General features: G+C 40.0%; 1 protein-coding gene across 2 annotated transcripts in view; it reads left to right on the top strand.

Annotated features, from left to right (window-relative positions):
• The first annotated feature begins 1,622 nt into the window (after nt 1-1,622).
• Nucleotides 1,623-15,169, top strand: part of ARMC1 (armadillo repeat containing 1) — a 767,982-nt gene continuing 754,435 nt past the window's right edge. The window contains exon 1 of one of the 2 annotated variants that reach the window (XM_044065455.1): nt 1,623-1,834. The gene's annotated coding sequence lies outside the window, so the exon portion shown is untranslated. The remainder of the gene's footprint in view (nt 1,835-15,169) is intronic. The other variant, XM_044065454.1, reaches the window with a different exon arrangement.

Here is a 15,169-nt window from a genome sequence, read left to right as displayed (position 1 = left end):
GGGGGGAATCACCCCACCCCCCATGGTTCTGGCACCTATGCCAGTCACCAGTAGAGTCCCTCATTGTTCTGTGCTGTCACCTCTCCTGTTTGGCATCTACTTTTCTGAAGTAAAAGTTAATACCAAAGGGCTATGGTTGATTATATGTTTGCAGATGACTGCAAGCTAGAAGTCATTGAATCCCCAAATGACTTAAGTCATCCTGTAAGAAGGTTTGTCTCAAATAAATAACTAGTGTCAAAATGATGGTCTGAAACTATACACCAAAAAATGCATTATTGTATCCTTTAGGAAGTCATCTACCCTAGGGAAGTACCACATTACAAGTGGTACTTACATCTAAGAGCTGACCCAGTTGTTCAGAATTTGGGAACTTGTGTGGACAGTGACCTATCTTTTGACTAACGTGTCTATGGTGTAAGAAAGTCCTTCTATATTGCATAGATTATAAATAAAGGAATATCTGGATCTATGGATGTCACTGACCCCCTTTGCTCAGTCCTCATTAGCCAATCATTGAACATAATGCCCCCTTTGGCATGCATCTGTCCTGCCACATGCAACAACTGGCGCACCCACACATATCTTACTGAAAGGATACAAGGTCTAAACAACATGGACTAACTCAAAGCTCTGCCACTTTACTCGTTATCCTACAGACCGCTAAGAAGTGATATGTGTCTAGCATACAAGGCATCCTTGACCCATTACCGATGGGTTTACTGCACATCAGCAAGTCAAATGGCATCAGAAATACTCGCTCTAGGGATCTAAACCTATTCTGCAACATCAAGAGAACGGTTTGGAAGAAAAGTTATATTTCACAGAGGATATCACTGCTATAAAACAACGTCCCCATCCGCACAAACCAGAGTTCATCCTCACCCCTGTCCATTTTCATGCGCAAGTTAGATCTATGTATGGGAAACATAAAAATTACCCAAGTGCTTCCCCAGTGTACTACTGCAGCTCCTAAATAATTTTCGCATGCATGAGTCTATCGGTAGTATGATCCCAGTTATTCTCATTAGGGATAATATTTAACTATCGACCACGAGATGGGTATTGGGTTACCTTACCACTTACCACCTGTCCCACTTTGCGAGGAGGAACTTTGGACAGTTGCGTCCTGCGGGGAAAAAAAAACTAAAAAATGACACGTCCTTAAATTTTAGGACAAAAAATATTTCATAATTTTTAATAGTTTCATAAACGGTTATTTTTCATCTTAAATACCTAAATGTTATAAATCATACCAATAATTAATCAAAACATACTACTGTGAATCCAAACCTTTAAATAACAGTCGCATTTTCTGCAATACTAACACATTTTAGGTACTCAGCGGAACACACACCCTTTCTCCCAACCATCAACCAATTGTTGTTAAAGCAGTCGGTAACTGGCAGTTTCCAACATCAACGGAAATGTCTGAACTTTTGTCTGGTCCACCCACCTTAGAAATTGTCCATTTACATTTGGAGTTTTGCGAAGTTCTGCCCTGGCTCGTCACGAAAGCAAATTGAAGCATTTTGATTTGTTAGCAGTCCATAGCAAGGATTCTAATAACGCGTTCGGACAGTGGTTAACAGAAACTCGTGTAGGTTGTACTTTTCGAGCCAATGAAATGTCTCAGTCATTTTTATGTGCATGCGGTATATTCCCAAAGGTTGCAATCTTAAGGTTTTCATTATAGAGGGAAGTGTTTCTACTTTGTATTTTTTTTGTTAGATATATTGGATGACTTAAAATTGCTCTTTCGAGAGCTGTGGAGGTGCTGTTTAGTTGGAGATGCTATTCTAAACATATTTTGGAGTGATTTGTGGCAGCAAAGGTATGTGACTGGGGTGATAGGTTATGATTTTAGCAGTTTACCAAGGGTTATATTGAAAAAAATATCCTAGAAATGTTAACACTTTAAAATATTCCCTGTAGTTAAAGTGGAGTTTGATTATTGCAAAGTAAATAAGATCAGGCGGTCCAGTCTCTCCCTTCCATGACAGTGGATGGATGGCCGTTGAGTAGCATTCTTGCTAGTATGTATACAATTTGGGGGGGTATACTTTTTTTTTTAACACACGCTTATCTGTTTACTTTACAGCAATTTGTAGGCACCCGAACGTGATGTGAATTATTTGAAGTCCTAGATGTTGTTTGGTATTGTTATCCAGTGTTATAGGTTTAACACAAATGTCAAATCATGTATATGTAAACATTGAATTTGTAATTGTAATTCTTATACAAGTTGAATGTAGAGCTTTTCTCCCCAGGCTTCTGCTGAAAGGGCATTTTTGTCCAGTTGGACTTTCCCTGTAATCAAATGTAAAATAATAAATTAGGGCGGGTAAGGGTAGTGGCTGTCATTAACCCATCTCTTTAAATGAAAGTAGGGAACTTGAACGTACTTCGCTATTTGCACAGTATGTGTTACAACTTCCTAGACACCCACATACGGATGCAGCCCGGTGCTTCTTAGAAATAGTTTGCCCTAATGTGCTTTAGAAGTCATGTCTTTCAACTGTCCCTGATTTTGCAGTGTACATGGAAAACGCGTTTTTGTTCTGGTAAATGAGAATTACAGCCAGTTAGTAAAGGCCGACATTATAGATTCATACTACCTATCATACGTCTTAGGTTCATAGGTTTATACTAGGCTATCTGCCCCAAGGCATTTATAAGCCTAGCCCAAAGTTTTGTGGCTTACGCCACCCCTTATATGAAAAAATACTGTGCCCATTAGTTTGTTGTGCCTCTGTCCAGCAGTGACACAGAGATGATTCCCGGGGTAAACCTACGATCTCCCATCCACAGGTCAAGATTTCTCTTGAACAGGGCCAGCGAGGTGCTCTGCCTCACATGGACTGGGATTTTATTCCACAGCATAGGGAGTCTCTGAGTGATAAATCTATCCCTCCAGCACGTCCTATTTATATCCGTGCTAAGGTTTAAGTCGCTTGCTCTAGTGGTTTTGGTGGATTTGGATTTTTTGAGGTGGAGCATGTCCATTAATTCCGGGTTGGACATGGCCTTGTATGTCAGGCACATGTCGCCTCTGAGCAGATGGTATGCGACTGGATAGAGCTGGAGTTTCTTCAATCTGGCAGCATATGACAGATTTTGGAGTCCCTTTATCCTTTTGGTGAGGAACTTTTGGGGTCTCTCCAATTGCTGCAGATGGGTGAGATACATCCCGAATGGGGCCTTGTACTCTATCATTGGTCTGATAAGTGAAGAGTACAGGGGAACAATGACCTCACTAGATCTGGATGTGAATCCCTTCATGATCAGGTGGGCAATGTAGAAGGTCTTTCTAACCACTTTAGCAATGTGAGTGTCAAAAGAAAGGCCACTATCAATCTGGGTTCCCAGGTCCCTGATAACCTCTTCTGTGCTTAGTGGATTGCCACCTATATGGTAGCTTGGGGTTACCTTGTTTTTCCCGAAGGGTATGACTATACATTTTTTGGCGTTTAACTTCAGGCCATGGCTCTGGCACCAGCTATCTGTTTCCGTGAGTCCCTTCTAAAGGATATCCGTGTCCGATGCACTTTCCACTATGGCGCCCAGTTTGCAGTCGTCTGCAAACTTTGTCAGCCAAAGTCCTCCCATGTTGGCCTGTACTTCTGAGAAGTAGATGCCGAACAATAAGGGTCCAAGGACCGAGCCCTGTGGGACACCACTTGTGACCGGCTTGGAGTCTGACATAGCGCCAGCAACTCTAACCCTGTGGGTTCTGTCCTTAAGCCAGTTTGCAACCCATCTTGTGACATATGGGTTTACATTTAAGCTGGTAAGTTTTTCTACAGTACCTGAGTGGGGTATTGTGTCGAAAGCCTTTGCAAGGTCAAGGTAGGCTGTATGGACTGCCTTTCCCTCATCAATGGCCTTGGTGACTGTTTCGAAGAAGTCGACCAAGTTCAAAAGGCATGATCTGCCCTTGACGAAGCCAAACTGGGTCGGGTCCAATGTCTGCAAGTCCCCCTATATCTTTGTTTATGAGCTCCATTATGATCCTCTCCATAGCTTTGCAGACTAGACTTGTTAAGCTTATGGGGCGGTAATTACCAGGGTCCGTAGAGGCACCGCCTTTGTGGAGTGGGACCACAGTTGCCGTACGCCACTCCTTGGGCACGTATCCTGTGGTAAGGCTGAGATTAAACAGCTGCCTTATGTGCGGGTTTAATTCCTCATTTAGCTTGTGTAGCACACAGCCGGGGACACCATCCAGTCCCATTGATGCTGTGTTTTTAGCTTTAGAGAGAGCAGCTTTCACCTGCGCATTTGAAATGTCTGGGAGGCTATACTCCGCTGGGATAGTTATCTCTCCTTTAGGGGGGGAGAGGGGGGTGAAGTTTGCACTGAACCTGTCTGCCAGTATGTTGGCAATGTCTGTGGGTTCAGTGATTTTTGTATAATTTTGGACTAATTCTGAGCATATCTGGGAGTTTCCACCCAGGTTCCTAACATAGCTAAAAAAGGCCTTATGATTGTCCTTTGAATCCATGGCAATTTTTCTCTCAAAATTGGCCCTAGTTGATTTTATGAGTGCTCGTATTTTTTTACTAATAATGATCAGGGGTGACTTCCCTTTTATGGATTTTATTCTATCATGTAATAGCTTTCTCCTCTTATTGTAAAGTTTGTTAATGGCTGGGGTCCACCAGGCTGGATGTTTGCCCTTTGTGGAAAGAGTCTTGGTTTTATTTGGGATTGCCTGATCCATGCAGTCCTGGAGGTGTTCATAGAAGGCATTTGTAAGGGCTTCCGCAGCTTGGGTTGTGGTTTCCACTGGCTCAGGGGCCTTGAAGGATACCACACCAGTCTTGAGTAGTGTGAAGTTTGCTTTAGAGAAGTTCTTCACTGTGGTCTTTTTTGTTTGGGGTGGGGGCGGGATGTGGATTTCCAGTGAGATTAGTTTATGATCAGATCTCACCAATGAGGGATATACTTCAGGTGTGGAGCATTTTGTCCCCATGTTTGTGATAATGAGATCTAGTATATTTTCTCCTCTCGTGGGAACAGTGACTAGCTGTTCCATGGCATTTGAATTTATGAACTCCAGGAACCGTTGGGCTAGAAAGTTAGGGCTTGAGTAATGTTCCCAGTCTATATTCGGGTAGTTGAAGTCACCCAATATGATGGTGTTTGGAGATACATTTATACCCTCCAGTGTCTTCAGGAAGGCTGTGTGGGGTTCCTGAGTTTGAGAGGGTGGCCTGTAGCATGCTACAATTTGTAGAGCAGTTTTGCCTATGGTTAGTTGCACCTGGATGGTTTCCGAAGCTTAGATGCGTTGCCACCAACCTGGAGGTGTGGGTATCCTTTATGAATATGGATACACCCCTCCTTTTGTGGTGTGGTCTAGGTTTTGGGGCGGGCATGATATGAGGTAAAACCTAATAGTGCCGGGGTGCTCTCAGGAGCCTTGAACCAGGTTTCAGTTACAGCACAGACATCGATGCTCTCCATACTGAGAAGGGCCTCGAGTGCGTGCATTTTGAGATTTAGACTTCTGGCATTGAGCAGCATTACCCTCAGCTTCTTCCCATTTTTGTTTTCTAGGGTGGTAGGTTTTGAATTTAAGCCTTGCCTAAAAAAGCCACTATGGGGGTGGCAAGAGCCTTGGCCAATATCCGGAATTCCAGGGGTGACCGGTGCAAGCCGTCCCTTGCGAAGCCGCGTGGCTTGTCAAGCATGTCATCCCAGGCAGACACTGGATCCCCTTTGAATGACACCAGACATTAAGCCAGTTGTTAAAGCTGATCATCTTGTCTCTATATTGTGGCATCATTCTTGGTGAAGGAAGGATACTGCTCAGGGTCAGGGTCATACCTGCCTGGGCTACATAATCAGAGAGCTCCTCTATGTCTCTTTTCATGTAGTCCAGGGAGGTACATCTCAGGTCATTCACACCAGCATGGACAATGACTGTGTCATATTTGTACTTGCCGTGGCGTGACCCGAGTGCTTGTGTTATGTGGCGGATTCTAGCACCCGATAGGCAGCTTACTGTGACCCTCTCCTTGTCCAGCCTGGTGAGTGGGACGTCAGTGTGTCTGACTATGGAGTCACCTATGACAAGAAATCTGGATAAAGCCTAAAATAATTGGGGGTTGGGGACAAAGGCCCAGCAATAAGGGCAGAATTTAAGTATTGCTCTTAGAAACAGGATTTGTGTTAGCATGCATTTTCTTAAGGATATGACATCAGAAACTGGTATGTATGCCATTATTTAGTGACTTAAGTTTTTACTGATTTGCCAGAAGACTACAAATTTTCTGAGGAACAGTCTAAAAAATATGAGGCAAAAATGTGAATCTGTGAAAATATGGACTGTTGAGAGGTATGCTACTTCTTTTACAGGAAATGCACATTGAAAACCTCCTGCTATATTTATTTAAGTGACTTGGAGTTACAGTGGATATAAAAAGTTTACGCACCCCTGTTAAAATGCCAGGTTTTTGTAATATAAAAAAAGGCCACAATAAATTATTTAAAAACTTTTCCCACCTTTAATGTGACCTATAACCTGTACAATTCAATTGAAAAACAGATCTGTTGGAGGAAAATATAAAAAAAATGTACAATAAGCTGGTTGCATAAGTGTGCACGCCATTAAACTAATACTTTGTTGAGTCACCTTTTGATTTAATTACAACATTCAGTCTTCTTGGGTAGGAGTCTGTCAGCATGGCACATCTTGACTTGGCAATATTTGCCCACTCTTCTTTGCAAAAGCGCTCCAAATCTGTCCGATAGGGAGGGCATCTCTTGTGCACAGCCCTCTTCAGGTCACCCCACAGATTTTCTATTGGCTATAGATCTGGGTTCTGGCTGGGCCATTCCAAAACTTTAATTGTCTTCTGGCGAAGCCATTCTTTTGTTGATTTGGATGTATGCTTGGGGTCATTGTTATGTTGAAAGGTGAAATTCCTCCTCTTCATCTTTCTAGGGGATGCCTGAAGGTTTTGGGCCAAAGGTGATTGGTATTTGGAACCGTTCATATTTCCCTCCACCTTGACTAAAGCCCAGTTCCAGCTGAAGAAGAATAACCCCAAAGCATGATACTGCCACCACCATGCTTCACTGTGGGGATGGTGTCCTTTTGATGCTGCGAAGTGTTGTTTCTGTGCCAAGCGTACCTTTTGGAATTGTGGCCAAAAAGTTCACCCTTGTTGTCATCAGACCATAACACTTTTTTTTCCACACGCTTTTGGGAGACTTGATGTATTATTTTGCAAATTTTAGCTGGGCCTGCATGTTTTTCTGTGTAAGAATTTCTGTCTTGCAACCCTACCCCATAGCCTAGACAGATGGAGAATACGGGAGATTGTTGTCACATGTAGTACACAACCAGTACTTGACAAATTCCTGCAGCTCCTTCATTTTTGCTGTAGGTCTCTTTGCAGCCTCCCTGACCAGTGTTCTTCTCATCTTTTCATCAGTTTTGGGGGGGGGGGGGTGAGGGACGTCCAGTTCTTTGCAACATCACTGGTTTCCCATATTTTCTCCACTTTTTCATGACTGTCTTCATTGTGTTCCATGGTATAGCCAATGCTGTGGAATTTGTTTTCTACCTTTCTCCTGACTGATACCATTCAACAATCAGATTCCTTTGATGATTTGTAAGCTCTCTGCGAACCATGGCTTTTGCTGTAGCAGGCAACTGAGTAAATGTCAGGAAATTTCTACTAGGACAGCTGAACTTTATTTGGTGTTAATCAGAGTCTCTTCAATTGATGGCAGGTGTGTACCCAAGAAGACTGAATGCTGTAATTAAATGAAAAGGTGCTTCAACAAAGTATTAGTTTAAGGGTGTGCACACTTATGCAACCAGCTTATTGTACATTTTTTTTTTTCCCTAATGGGTTTGTTTTTTTTTTTTGTTTTTTTTCCAATTGAATTGTACAGGTTATAGGTCGCATTAAAGGTGGGAAAAGTTTAAACATTTTTTTTTAATCACAAAAAAACTGGCATTTTAACAGGGGTGTGTAACTTTTTTTTATATCTACTGTATATTAAAAATGCAATAGTTCAGGTATTTGTTGTACTGTTATTGCTGGTTTTGTCCAGAATTCCTGAGCAAAGAAGTCGAGGGGTATGTCCCAAGTTGATGCATATTCAAGATTGTGCATGTGCTATTTGTTAACCATATTGGCTATTAATGTTCTTGGTTCTGCAGAAATATTTAAACAAGTGCTATTTGTAACAACCAGATACTAGATTTCATAGAAGAAATCTGCCAGTCAACGAAATTTATTTCTAAATGAGTAGCTCAGCCTTCGAGGTGGGAGAACATTTTTAGTGTGGTCTGATTGAAACATTTTGAGAGGATATGTGGTGTACATAATGAACCAATTAGTGGAAATGTATGTGAAAAAAATGCTGCCAAAGTACAATTTAATCTTGCGTTAAAGCTTTAAAAATAGTCTCTGGAATCATGCAGATGATGCCACAGGTTGCAGTAAGATTTGTTTTTGTTTACTGTTAATAAAGTAATTACTATGTATTTTCAAAGACCATCATTTTTTTCATTGTAAAATATTGCGCTCTGCCCAAGACTTATGAGAATTAAGTTTTGTGTAATGTACCATGCGAACAATATTTCTGGGTGTCTTAAGTGGCTAGTTGGCAAACATAAAAGGCAAACTATTTTTGTTCAGGGTGTCAAGTCCCATCTGCCTGGGTTTGATAGTTAAGGAGGGTGTTTAAAATCCCATGGTATTACTTATGTATGTATGCATGCATGCAGTGTTCAGAAAGACATTATTTATACATAAGAAAATTATCAAGTAATGGGTGATTTTGTTTTAATTAAATGGACACCCTTCACTCGCTGCACAGAGCTTTCAGCGTAATAAAGCAAAATTATGGCTCAAAACTATACTTGTATTTGAGGTGTGAGTAATGCTTTAGTCATGGATGATGTGGTTTTGGAATCTTTAGTGAAGTCATTCGCAACAAAAGCCTACAGCTTGGAATTAGTAAACCTCCATTATTATTCTCATCCTGGATATGGTTCATTGGTATTTATACTTTTTGTTCTTTTGTGTTCTCCTTTGAGGTAAAACGCAATTGTACTTTGCTATAAAAGAAGTAACAAATACTGACATTTTTTTTAAAGTGGCTGTACTAAAACGTTTGTGCTCTCCTCCCTATTTATGCTGACTTTTGGTAAATACCAAGTATAGTTTCTGTAGCATTTTGTTGCACTGTGATAACACTGGGTAGAGAGAAGTTTTAGTTTACTTGACACCACGTTTTTAATTACTACTATATTAAAACAATGTTCTGCTATTGTTACCACCTTTGTGCCTTATTTTAGTATATAAAAAAAGAGGGAAACCTTCATAAGTACCTCTTAAAAGAATCACTCCTAGACTGCTTAAACTAAAGCACATTAAAAGAACATAATAACCCAGCTGTTTTAAAGATTTACATTTTGAGCAATTTATTTTAAGGCATCTAGCAAAAGCAAACCTACAAAACGTGTTAAAAAAAAAACAAAACAAAAAAAAAAAAACTTGAGTATCCATCTCTGCCCCCTATTCTAAAAATTACAAAAAAAGAGGACAAGCTCATGCATGGTCTGCCCACTTGAAGAGATTCTTAGAGTATATCAGCCATTTCAAAGATCCCATTTCTGTTTAAATGTTCACTATGCTTGCAGGTTAACATTAATACCTCAAACAAACGGTCCGGGCAGCAGCAGGTGTCAGCCAGTAGAAAGATATTTTTTTTTTTTTTTTTAAATTCACCACTGTATGCAGGTGCCTATATAGTGCACTATTCAAATCCTTCTTTTTAATGTTGTAAGTGTGTTCATAAATTTGCTTTTTTAGTGCCCTTTCAGATTTCTTAACATAAAATGCTAGGCAGTTCGTACATAAGGCTAAGTATACTATATACCTAGTCATACAGTTACCTTTTCTGAAATGTATTCTACTTTTTGCGTAATTGTCCAAAGTGACATTTGCCACCCCTATGATATACTTACAATAACCACATCTTCTGGTACCTTGATCCACACTCCGGTCACTACTCCTTTCAAAAAGGTTTTTTAAGTTAAGTGTCTAGGGACATAAAATATGTTATTGAGAACAACTGGAAAATGTTAAGATTTAACCGTGACATTGTGTGTAAGGTAGGGGAGAACCCTAATTCTGTTTACAAGACAGGGGTCAACTTAAAAAAATAAAAATAAAAAAAAAAAAAAGACCCCAACCTCATGTGAGAAAAATGGGAAAAGGAATTGTGGATGAATGCAAGATAAGATATCAGACCAGAGGCCATGAACACCTTACCAGTACCAACTGTTAGGCTTTATGAACCTTTGCAAGGAGTGTGATGTCTGTAAATCCTGGAGTAAATGTAAGGGCACCCATCTGTTTCAAGGATGATCTGCTGAAGGACTCCGTTCCAGAGTAGCTGAAGGTAATAGGTGAAGAACCGATTTTATTTATTTCTTAGCGAAGGTGTAGATTTCTGATTTTGGTGTTGGCTGCACATTTTAACTTTTTGAGGAAAAGGATGTTGATAACCATATCCCTGTGTAGCCTATCTAGTCGGGTAACGTGCCAAAGGGTGCATTTTTGTTCAGTAATAGATTTGACTAGGGCAGAATACAGAGGGGTCAGTAGCTTCCTTGGTTTTAGAAGGAATACTTTCATCAATTTAGTTAAAATGTAGAAGGATTTCATAACTACAGTTGCCACATGATTGTCAAAAGAGATTGGTTTCAATCCATTTACCCAGATTACTGATTTGTATGGTAAAGTGGAGCTTTATATGTGCCCAGATTACTGATTTGTATGGTAAAGTGGAGCTTTCAATGCAGTAGGATGCAGAGTGTTTCTGATTCCCAAAGGGAATGATGCTACATTTCAAGGCATTTTAGTTTGAACCCTTTATTTAGCTTGGTTTAAAAAGTATATGTATCAAGGGGGATTTAACCTTATTCAGTTTGAATTCATCATCAAACACTGTTAACCAAAGATCACTGTTATTGGTTTGGAGGTTTGAAAAGTAGATGTCAGACAGAAGGGGGTCCAACACAAATCCCTGAGAGACATCACTGGTCAGCTTTCCTGTCTGTGGAAGTGTCACTCTGTTGGATAATGTGTGATGTTCTTACATTCACTGCTGCAATATTCTTTACTAATGGGATTTCCTGCCGTGAAGCCCTCCGTCCGGCCAGTTTAAAAAATATTTCTGTTGCTTGATTTATAAAGAAAGCTGAAAAGATTTAGCAGGCAGGACCTGCCCTTTACAAAGCTAAATTGCAATGGGAATAGCTTAATCTTGTTACATGTCACAGTTATGCTTTCATTTATATACTCAAAAGTATTGTATGTAAAACTTAAAAGGCTGATGTGTCTGTAGCTCCCAAGGTCCATGGGAGTCTGCTACTAACAAGGGCACACTACAACAGTGTTCCAGGGGTCAGGGACATAACCTGTATGTATCAAGACCTCAGTTAACAGTTTTGTGGAGGGGATCAGCAGGTGCATGTCTAAATTATTACACAATCCAGTATGTTGTCTGGACCCATAAAGGAATTGTTTTTGCTCTTTAGAAACACTTTACTGGGTGGAGGGGGGTGACTCTGGTTAGTAGTTCTAGGGGAGAAATTTGCTGTGGACTTGCTACCCAGTATACTTGCAATGTCTTTTGGTTTTGAATGCGAGGCTCCGTTTATGGAGAAGCTTTTTGCAAAATTGGGAGTTATTTCTTAGTAGTTTTGATGTAATTGAAGAAGGGCTTATAATTATCCTTTGCTTCGTTTGCTAGTCTCAATTTTGCCTTTATTAAATGAACTGGGAAAACAAGAGTTTTTAATACTGTTTTGATGCAGTGGGGTTCTAGCTTCACGATGCAGTTTAAGGAGGTGGTTCTTTGTATTTATACAGTTTATTAGTATATGTAGTCCACAAGGATGGTTTATTTTTGAATTAATCACCATCTTTGGTTTTGGAAGAGACTGCTGGGTCACTGCAATCATCTAATTAGGCATAACTCATTTTTGTAGCTGGCCACATAACTTTGGTCAACCATGGAGTTGACATGGATTGGTGTAAAAATTTCACTATACAGTTGCATGAGGGTGGCCTTTTTGAAGTTGTTAGTGTGTGTGTTTATAACTAAGAGAATGGAAGTGTAACGGTAACCCATTTTGTGATGGGTTTCAATTAATGCAGGACTGATTGTGAGTGTAGCATTTTATGGAGGAACAGTTGAAGTCACTGGGATTAAAGAGCTGTTGCTTGTAGGGATATCCCTGTGAATTCTAGGAATTTTATTGGAGGAGTCCAGGTACATGGAGGCGGGTTAATAGCAGGTTATGAATTGGAAATTGAATTCCCCTAAGGGGAGTTAGTTCAATAAACTTATGGGGTGGTGTCTTAAGGTTTTGAAAGGATATTTTCCCTGATGTACAGCAATACTCCCCAGAATTATTGTTGGAGCTTAAGAGTGTTGTAGGCACAAAATCAAGGCGCGGGGGTGCTATGTAATTGAATCATGTCTTGATGACAAGGGTTGTATGGACGGTTTCCAAATGCAGAAGTGCCACAAAGTCAGGTAGTTTATTGTTAAGACTCCTGACATTGAGTAGAGCCACCTTACTATTACCTAATTTCAGATTTGATGTGTTTGTTAGGTTGGAGTGTTCATTATGCGAACACTGCTTAAAAAAAGGCACAATGGGGGGGGGGGGTGGCGGTAAGAACTTTGGTTAGTGTGTGAAAATCCTTGAAGGAAAGATGTAGACCATCTTTAGCAAAGCAGGTTTGACTGTTGGTCATCTTGTCCCAGGCTAATGGATACTGGATCCCCCTTGCAATGGCACCAGTAGCTTAGCCAGTTGTTGAACCCAGTTATATTTTCCTTGTATCTAGGCATCCTTTTAGGTGAGGAGAGGATTCCTCTCAGAACCCGTATTTCATCTTTAGATGATGTTAGAGTGTATGCTTCAGAAAATCCTTCTGCCTGGTCTAAAGGTGGTTGAATTTGAATGATAGGTAGTTTTATCCTCATTTGGACTGCATTCACTTTATAGGCTGCCCTAGTTGTCTGTCTTGGCTCCTGGGAGAAAGTTGACTGTCACCCTCTGTGTGCCTACAATTAAGTTACCAGTTGTTTGCCTAACAGTTGTCGCCAGTAACTAGGACATTTCTAATAGCTGAATTATGCTTACCAGACTTGGGAGTGGTTTGCAGTTGGTAATATGCTGATATTGGTGTTGATGTGAAGGTATGTGGTGTAAGTGTAATAGTTTATGTTGATGTCTAGTTTTAATAATTCTAAGTTTTTGTGTGACACCATAGGCAAATATCAGTTTTATATTGTTAATACAACGCCACAGTATGTTGCATTGGTAATTCATTGCCTGCTTTTTTGCAGCATATTGCTGTACTAGGATATGCTGTTACACAGCCTTTAATGCAGCAAGCTTTAAAATATTACTGTAAATGTACTTTGTTTTATAGTGGCATTATTTAAAATGGGGAAACATCTTGTCTTTTTCTTACAGTGTTGGTGTTTCTCTGTATTTCAGCTGCCTTTATGCATCCAGTGTTCATGTATGTCTGTGGTAATGAATTTTATATATTCCGCACATTAAAACACTGCATTCCTAACACATTTCCTAACAGTGTGTTATGACTCTTCATAAGCAGTTTGTCTTTAAGTGAACACTTTATTTTAGTGGTGGTGATGCCTTTCATTTTGTGGTGGTTAAAACCAATGTGCTTATCACCTTTTTAACAAAACCAGTTTGTGTTTTTGCTTCACCGGGGGGGGGGGGGGTAGAAAATGAATTCTTTCTTCATTAGCTGCTCATATTTCAGTGATTGCTATCAATCCTGTGATGCTATCCATCCTCTGAGTGAATAAGTGCAGATTTTATCACAGGTACACTAGTTAGTGTTGTCTATTTGAAGCATATGCTTTTGAATATTAATGATGGTCCATTGTATGATAACTTAATCATATTGTTAAATCAAGAGCATTGTGATGTGCTGCTTGTAAAAATGGGATGGCAGTCGAATGCAGAACTAAAATGTAATTGAAATGTATTTATATGAAATGTGAACTTTTATGTTTATGCACATGTATATTTGCAAAAATATATATACCCACTAGATTACTAGTTACACCAGTCCAAACACATTTTACATCTCATCCGTCTTTGTATGCATCCACTTTACTTGTAGGTTCATAGGTGTGTACTAGGCTAATGGCCCTGGAGTCTTTACAAGCCTAGCCCAAAAAAAATTGCCCCGGCACCATGCCACCTGATGTTAGTTCACAGTGCCCATATCCAGTAGTGCAACTGGAATGATCACTGGAGTGAACTTTGTTTCTCATATTTGTTTCATACAAACAGTAGCTACAGTAAAGTATTTCAAGTTGTTTCCCGCAAAGCACACTATTCTGACTTTGCAGGACAGAACCAACACTTGATAATTTTATTCCCTTTATACTTTTCGTCTTTTTAGCAGTAGTTTACATAATTGTTTAAGTTGCAGTCGACTAAATTTTGTTGTAGTCCCCCTTGCATTTCATTGTGACTTTGTTTTTACTGCAGTTTTTTTAATATAGAAAACAAGCACACTGTTCCTATTTTGTGTTCTGTTATTTTTGTAGCTCATCACAATCTCTCCAAAAAAGTTTTCATGATAAACTTAACTCATTTTGCCCTTCTCTGATTTCAAACTCTTCTCCCAAAGATTACTATACACCAAATTAGTTCTTTCTTTTATCTCTCTTTCTCTTTGTATTCATAACTTCCACATTTCTTATTTCCCGGTCCATTATTTTAAAGTTTGTCTTAATAAAAAGACTAGCCCCGGAATTCATGAAGCTCGGCGCAAGGATGGTTTTAGCCTTGCGCTGAGCGTCCCCCTTACAGATGGTGCAGCAGCACCATATGAATATTTGAGGGGATGCTGTCGCACCCTCGATATGCACAGGAAACATGTGAGAGTGCAGGGGTCATGTTTAAGTGCTCTACGGAGGCTTAAACATGCCCCCACAGTTGCACAACCTACAATGCTTACTATTAGAGCCCACCTCGAATAGTAAGCAATTTAGTGTCTGTGGATACTGAAATGTATGCCAAGCATACAAGTGTCCACGAACACTGAAATAAAATCAAAGTAGTAAACAC

This window comes from Protopterus annectens, chromosome 3.part0 (genome assembly GCF_019279795.1).
Source record: "Protopterus annectens isolate FY-2018-M chromosome 3.part0, PAN1.0, whole genome shotgun sequence".
Classification (NCBI taxonomy): domain Eukaryota; kingdom Metazoa; phylum Chordata; order Ceratodontiformes; family Protopteridae; genus Protopterus; species Protopterus annectens.
The sequence above is the reverse complement of the archived record's forward strand: the minus strand, read 5'-3'. Positions and strand labels throughout refer to the sequence as shown.